An 8,849-nucleotide genomic window follows, 5' to 3' on the forward strand; every position below is an offset into this window, starting at 1 on the left:
AAGAAAAAATGGGAGGGAAGAGCATTGTTTTAGTACAGATAAATTATTTATCCATCCTCCATGGATATCAATTACTCTTTAGAATGGTTGCTTATCATGATACCCAATATAGCGATTACCGGCCGATTGTCTTTCCGGGAGGATTTGGACGGTGAGGGAACTCCTACTATAAAATGATCGTCGTTCTGGAAACAATGTATAAATTACAAGGTACCTTGTCATGGCATTATTTTAAATATGGAACGCATGGAGAATTACAAAACTGTAACGCCACAGGTATGCGTCATGTGGGTTCACACTAAATACAATACGGAAAGGTCTTCTATTGGACGGTTGAGAAATGAGATGGAGGAATCTCCTTCTGCAACTGGTATAATCACTGGTTCTACAATAAGTCTTTCATAGCACATTAACACTGACCATGTGCCATAGACAAGTTGGCCTCATCAAGGATTACTTTTTTCTTTTTTAATTTTCATTTTTCTTTCATTGATAGATGGACATGGACCGGCGATGGTGGGCTTTTACGTGGTGTTAGGATTAGATTCTTGGGCCCACGTGGTTTGGTCGGTTAGCTGGGTTTAATTATAAATACTGTTGCCTGTTCTCATTCCTGATACCGCCTTACACTTGGGGAAGGGATTTAAAAAACAGAAAATTTTTGTTTGATGGGTGCGACTATGATATAGAAAACATATGATATCTCAAACAACTGACCAATACGGTAGAATCATACACCTCTTGTAGCAAATAAGGTGTTATTTATCAAAATTTATGGATGGATTTTGATTAGTCCAAAACTCTTTTTGTGTCATATCTTTCCCGCATCATAGATTTACCCATATATATATTTGAGTATATTTTTGTGTTTTTTGAATTATTTCTGTTCAAAATGTTTAGTTTTTATAATTCTTAATTTCTGTTTGTAAAATAAAAAATATTTTTATATGTATATTTTTATTATTTTTTTAAAATTGGCTTGCAGTCAAGCTCGAGCTGAGCCAAGCTCGAACTTGCAAGCTTTGAACCGAGCCGAGCTCAAGTTAAAGTTTCTAGCTCGACTCGAGCTCAAGCCTAGTACAGTTTCAGCGAGCTAGGCTTGAATAGCCAAGTATTTGGCTCAGTTCAGCTAGAATCCACCCCTATTTGCATGGTTTTTGCTTTTAGAAAATCTTGTTCCTTGACAAAGAGGATGGTTGAAGGTTTATGAGTAAAACTCAGGTGGGGTTGGGATGGATTGGAGGTTGATGAAACAAGAAATGAAAATTTCACGGGAATTATATTTTAGGGGTGCTCAATTGTTCCCAACCCTAACAGGACCCAATTTATCAAAACCTATAGGATTTGGGTTTTGACCTTAGGGTAGCCGGTACAGAGAGAGAGAGAGAGAGAGAGAGAGAGAGAGAGAGAGAGAGAGAGAGAGAGAGAGAGAGAGAGAGAGAGAGAGAGATCACCCCAATCGAACATCGGACTGCAAAGTTATGGCCTCCAAAAGTTTGCACATAATTAATTGTGCAACCCGTAACCCAATGACTGGGTCAAAGGGGTCAATGGTTGAAATGCCCGGGTTAGACGGGTTTTGATTGAAAGGGAGAGCCTCAACAAAACTAGATCCAAAATCAAGGTTGAGTGGCGGTTCAAATGGTTCAATCAACCGGGTCAATGATGGGTTGAAAACACTGATGATAGATAAGAAATATTTTTAGTAAAGGTGGAATGGAGTATAAAATTTCAAACCAATTGGAAATAAAATTATTTTCTTTTACTATCTTATTAAATATCATATCTAAGTTATATTCTCTTAAATCTTATATTTAAGATATATATATTTTTTTACCAATCAACTGGTATAGAAAATGTGGTAGCCAATTAGATGTTACTTATCAAAATTCATCGGTGAATTTTGATTGGCCAAAACTCTTCTGGTACCATGCCTTTCCACCATTATAGATTTTTATATATTAATTATGTCAAACAAAATTAAGTGTGATAAGTAAAAGTTATTTATATAATGTAGATGGAGTATATTATTTAAAATTAATCCAGAAGAAAAGTTATTTTCTTATTTAAATGGCGGGTCATTTATCCAACTTTTCTAAGAAGCTCATGATGTCATAACTAAAAAATAAATATTTAAAAAGATAGAACACAAAAAATGAAAATTATAGAATTTTGTCAAAAACATTTAGGAACATTTCTAATGTTATATATTCATCATATAAATAAAAGTAATTATTAAATAAAATTGTTTTTATTTGTGATAGAAATGGAATACAAAACTTAATAATAATAATAATAATAATAATAATAATAATAATAATAATAATAATAATAATAATAATAATAATAATAATAATTGTTATTGCAATTTAAAATTTCCACTATAGTGCATGTGCACATTTACTATAAGTATTTAAATTTAATTTTAAACATACTATTATTTTTGTTAATTTTCAATTCCTATCTTAACTATGATATATCTAAAATTCAAGTAATTAATATGAGAAAAAAATCTTACGTGCAATAGGCATGTTTAACTACTAGTGGCATAAAAGACTTCAATATACCTTGAGTTTTCATAAATTGACTTAAATGTACCCTAAGTTTTTCAAAAAGACTTAAACATACCAACCATCAATAAAAAAGTAAATTTGAGGTGTCAATTAAAATTTTAAAATCCTATTTTACCCTTTTGGGCAATAAACAAACATACACAATATATATGTACCAATAAACGTGTACGTGCATTTGCACGTAGTTCATACTTTCATGCATTTGCTGCATTTATTTAAGCCTTATCTATTTATTGATGATAAAGTGTGGGAGCTGTATGTGCCATTTCTCTTTTTCATCTCCACGATACTATCGTCGTAAAGACTCTTTAGTAGACCTTTTCTTATACAGTTAGAAGTGGGCAGTTTCTGAAGTGAGGGTAAGGCTATGTTTGGAAGGAATACAGATACAAATTTGTAGAGTACAAAACCTTGTATTTTGTATTATTTTGTATGCATTTGCACTGTATATATTTGTATTTGCATTCCTACCAAACTGAGCCTAAAGGACATATATGCCCTCATTATGCCCACTTTATGCTTATATATATATATATATATATATATATATATATATATATATATATATAATATAATATATATATTATAATATTATATAATTTTAAAAAATTTGATTGTAACTGAAAACTGAATTTGAAATCACAATTTCGGATCAGTTTTCCATTTCAATTTTTGGTTTATTCGCTTCAGTTTTTAACTGAATAAACCAATTGCTCACCCCTAGTTATGGGAATGGAAAGAGAAATTTTTCATGAGTACTCTGCTTATTGCCATCTCTAACCCAAGCCAAGTGCAAACCTTGGGCTTTGACTTTGCCCAACCTCAGGTTAAGTCCAAATTTATCAACCCAGACCCAACCTGAACTTAGCTTAACACAATTCGGGTTGGGTTCAGGTTTTGATTGGGCTGGGCCATGCTATTTAGGCTTGGGCGGGTTGGTTAGGTTTGAAAGAATTTCTGTATAAAGTTTTATATAACTATCTTTTATTAGGTTTTACGAGCAGAATTAATTGAAAGTAGTTTATTTAAAAAACATGATTTTTTAGTAAAAACAAAATATTTAATACTGATATAAAATTCGAGTATATATAAACATATGTATTTAAATTGAATCATATCGAATGAGATAGGATGAATTACAAACCGATCAAATTCGAGTCACCCCAAACCAGATCGAATTAGAATTTGGATTCGGACATGTTGAGAGGATGAGGATGAGAACTTGTGATTTAGTTAATTTCCACCTTGAAATTGACTTGGAATTACACATAATGTGGCTGAGGGGATTTGGACGGTGAGAGAACTTTGAAAGAAACTTTGTCAATGTCATCATTTTAAATATAGAAGGCATGGAGAATTACAGAACTCCAACGCCACGGATATACATCATGTGGGTCCACAACAAATACAGAAAAGTCTTTTATTGGACGGTTGAGATTTGACATATTTTTATCTTTTTGGATTATCTTTTTTGATAGAAATTATTAAAGAATGCTTGATTATGTTAAAATTTGCTTTTAATGATACATATAAGGGGGCGTTCTTTTTTCGGATTTTGAGAGGGGGAAAGTTGGTCAATGGGATTTTGGTTCCCATTGACCAAAAATCCCTTCCTTTTTCAGATTTATGTAGGGACAAGGGAAAGTTCATTTTCCTGGGTACTACTTACCCGGTAAGTGATACCCATCACCTAGGTGGGTAAATAATTTTCTCACCTAGGGGGAAAATTGCCAACACTTGAATGGAACAAAAATGCCCATTTTAATAATTGATTTTTATGGCTAAAATAGTCATTGTCTTATTTACATGAGAAATAAAAGAACATAGATAAGTGCACTTACCCGGATAAATGTTTTCTAGGAAAAACTTACCCAGATAACTGCATTTACCCAGATAAATAACTTACCAAAAAGCAAATCGGGCCTAAATAATGTATTCTCTTAAATAATTGCTTTTAGGGGTAGAAAAACTTAAAAAAAAAAGAACAATGTGCAATAAGATAAGGGCCACCTCCTCATAGAATAATAAGTCAGAATTGAGAATGTGGGAATCTCATTATGGTATATAGTCACTGGTTCTAGAACTCCTTCATAGAACATTAGCACTGACGCAAATACACAAGTTGGTCTCATCAAGGTTTTATTTTGTCTTATCCATGATATTTATCAATTAGAATATGTTTTTTCTTTATTTTCTTTTTTCTTGCATTCGTAGATGGCATGACCAGCGAAGTTGGGCGTTTACTTGGGGAATGAGATTAAAAGCATAGAAAATTTTTGTTTGATTTAAAAATAAAAAAAATATATATATGTGATTATATTTTAATTTTTTGAATTAATCATTGTAGAAATTAAAACTTTCATGGGCTCCTAAACTGGCCCTACCCCCATAAACTCAAATTTACCCGTGGACCTTAATATGGATCATTCTATTTGGACCATACTCCCTACTCTCAAATATGTGCATGAGCCTTAACACTTGGCTTTGCTGTTGGAAATCCATTAGCATGGTGGAAGAGTCTTATGTGAGACTCACTTTGAAGTCAAGCTTAAATTCAAATTTGAATTATAAGTCTTAGCGGTTTATGGAAATAATCCAACTATAACCCATCTCAAGTTCTAAAAATGGAAATATAATTAATGATTGAAAATGGAATAATTGATTGAAAATCATTCTCTCCACAATGGCAAATTGCTAATTTTCTCCTATATGAAAAGGCAACTAAAGCCAATCAAATCTCTAGTCAATTAAAGCACATTTTCCCATAGATGGAAACTGAGTAATGATTGAAGAGAGAGAATGATAAATTATTCTCTCCAAGAATGTCAACAATTACAAACTTTTACTTTTTAAAAAGGGTAAGAAGAACTAATCAAATTCTCAATCAAGGCAAAGAAGAAATTAGACCAAGAGATATATAAATAGGGGTTCCCATAAGAGGGAGGGGACATTTTTTGATCAAAGAGGAAAACTAAGTGAAGTAAGAAGGCTCTTGAGAAGAAAGAAGACACACACACCACACACACACACACACACTCCATCTTCTAAAGAGGAAAACTAAGTGAAGCTTTCCAAGCCCAATTTATGGAAGTAATCCCCATTGTTGTCTAAAGTATGGGAGCACGCCATCACACAAATATTCATCCAACCTTAGCAATTTTTTCACACAAATATTCATCCAACCTCTCAAAGAAATAATCATAAAAAAAAAAAAACAAAAAAACTAAACATGGAGGGGAAGAGTTTGGGCGAACTCACCTTCTTGTCACCGGCTTCTGGATGGTGTGATATTAATGTTGAAGTCGCCCAAACACAGATTTGCATTCAGAGAGAAAAGGAGAGTTTCAAACTTCAAAAAAAATGCAAAAAATAGCCTCAAATCAATGGAATACTATAGAAAAACAAAGATAAGAGCAAAACAACAGGTTCATTAGCCATTTTTTGCTCACCGTCGAACGTTGTCGGTGGACCTGCAATTGACATCATCACTACTTGGTATGTTGTAGGGTTTGAAAGGAGGAGGAGGATGATAACCTCATGTGGGGGTATTTTTGTCATTAAAAAATAGGGACAGGTTCATCCCATTTGAATTAAGAAGCACTTCTTCAAAAAGTGTTGAAAAAAAAACCACAACCAGGTCACTTTTTTAAGAAGTGCTTCTTTTAACAAGAAGACTTTTAAAAAGAAGTACTTCTTCCCCACTTTTTTACCGAACACCTATAAGTACTTAAAAACTACTTAATGTGTGGTCCCATGTCTTAAAAGTACTTGTTGAAAGAAATACTTTTTAAAAGTGGAATCAAACAGGGCCTAAATCCACCAACATCATTAGTAGCACAATCAACATCATCCTCATCATCATCTTCCCTATCAAGTTCTATGTCTTCATCTTCATTATCCTCAATGTTTCTATCCCACATTGAGTTTTCTTATTCTTCTTGTTCTTGCACAACACTTTTTTCTTTGTCTTGTCCCCTACCATTGCTTTTTTTTTTTTTTTTTTTATCAATAATGAGTAAACTTTATTAGAAGAAAGTTTTCCCTATCAAGTTCTATGTCTTCTTCTTGTTCTTGTCCCCTATCTTTCCCTTCCTTTTCCTACATTTTCCTTCAAACCAAACATAGCCTAAGGGAACTAACCAAGCCAAGACGCCTTGACTTCAATGTCTTTTGTTAGCCATTTGAACTGCTTCCTTTTGTTGCTATAATTCTAGAAACCATCAGTTTTCTTCTTTATCTAGTCCACCACCAACTTTAAGCCTCCCTCAATAATCAACTTTCTAATGTTCAATTCCTTCACCCTCTTAGCCCTTCCATAGATACCAAAATCTCATACCTTAATGAATCGCCCACCCTAATTGGACTTAAGAATAAAGCAATTATATTTCCTTCATCATCTCTAAAAATTCCACCAACTCCTCGTTGCCCTAGGTTTCCAACATTACTCTCATCAAAATTCAGTTTTACAAATTCATTAGTTAGGGGGCACTAAGCCTGAATTAAGGCCTCTTTAGTTAGAGACGAAGAAGCAATTTCCTTCAAATTACTTAGGAAATTTTCCATTGGGACATCTTTAAAGAGATCCATTGCCTTTAGCCAATGCAGAGCTTTGTTAAAAGCCACCTCAATGATAACTTCTTTGCTTTTCTCTTTATCTAAGAATAGCCTTAAGTTTCTTTCTTCCCAAGTGGTCCAAATTATTGCAGCCCTTACACATCTCCACATTACTCGACCTCCCTTCTTTGGACAACTAAAAGCTGTAGAGCAAAGAAGCTTTGCATATTTGGTGAAAGGAACTACCTGTACCCAAACAAAGATAGAAACCAGAGCCAAATACTTTTAGTAAAAGTGCAGGAGATTAATAAGTGATAATTGGTCTCACCATCAACCTTATAGAGAATGCACCAGTGAGGGGATAAGCAGTTGTTAGGTCTCTTTCTTTGAAGCAAGACACGTGAATTGATTCTTTCTAAGAAGACTTCTCAGCATAGACTCCCAACCATAAGAGGAATAGGCCTATTCCAAACATCTTTCACAATGAAAGAATGTCCACCACTATCAGTAGGGTGAGTAAAGGATATGAAAAAAGAGGCACAAGAGAACATACCAGAGGGTGATGTGGTCCCAAATTCGGCTATCAAAGTTATTAGGGTCTAAGAAAGTTCTGTTAAGAATATTAAGAAACACTACTCACCACCTTCATGAACTGGTTTCAATTGCTTCTTGGCCTATTTGACCCCTCAATGGCTTCAGTTGCTCCTAATGCTTCATTCATTTTATTCTACGTGAGATCACCACCTTCATGAACTGGCTTATATGATGGGTCTTTTCCAACAAATAAGAAGATTATAAAAATAAAATATTCTAAGTTTTATAATCAATTAATAATATAATTACTTACATGCTCAAAGGTGCTCCTAGTTACATTCACAGGTAAAAGATGTATATGTGAGACCTAATATGCATAATGCAATACGCCTAAGGTCCAATGTGCAATGTCTATAAGTATGCTACCAATCAACTAAAAAGTATAAATTACAAAATAGAGAAATAAATTAAATTATAAAATACAAATTTAAATAACAATATAAAAATATTAATGAATTAACAATAAGATTTTAGAGATAGATATTACTTAGATATTTTGTTTCCTATTGTGTAATTGTCATTTCCTTAGAAAATGCATAATGGGCATATGCTTATATTCTTCCCATTGATGAAAAATCTAATCTTGAATTTCAATATCACTTACCATCATCTTAATGCAATCTACAAAATCCATTTCAAACTTCTCAATTGATGTTTTATCTTCAACTTTAGCTTTATAAAAGATGGTTGGATTGAGGAAGAAACTAGCAAGGTGCACAAGATATTGCATCATATTATTCTAAAATTTGTAAAACATTTCCAAAATGGACTTATTTTCTTTCTCTCACCAAAATTTGTTTTTATCTTTTCTCTTGCCTATTCCATTGCATAGTATAAATACCCCATGTAGGTTTTCATCACCATTAACCAATCGTAAGACCACCACAATTGGTTGGGAATCTAAAAAGGGAATTCTTATATTTTTCTAAAATATAACAAAAAGAATAGTGCTTAAGACTCTTAAACCCTTTGGTTTGTTTGCCCATTTACTTTTATTTCATACATCACTAACAAATAAAGAATGCAATGGCTCCTTGAAAGTGATGTCTACTTCATATAAGTAAGGAGGAAATGATGTCTATAAATAAAGGTCGTCACTTGTCATGCCTTAGCAATACAACTTGTTGT

Source organism: Nelumbo lutea, chromosome 7, assembly GCF_056320005.1.
Source record: "Nelumbo lutea isolate HS-2025 chromosome 7, American lotus-T2T, whole genome shotgun sequence".
NCBI classification, from domain to species: Eukaryota; Viridiplantae; Streptophyta; class Magnoliopsida; order Proteales; family Nelumbonaceae; genus Nelumbo; species Nelumbo lutea.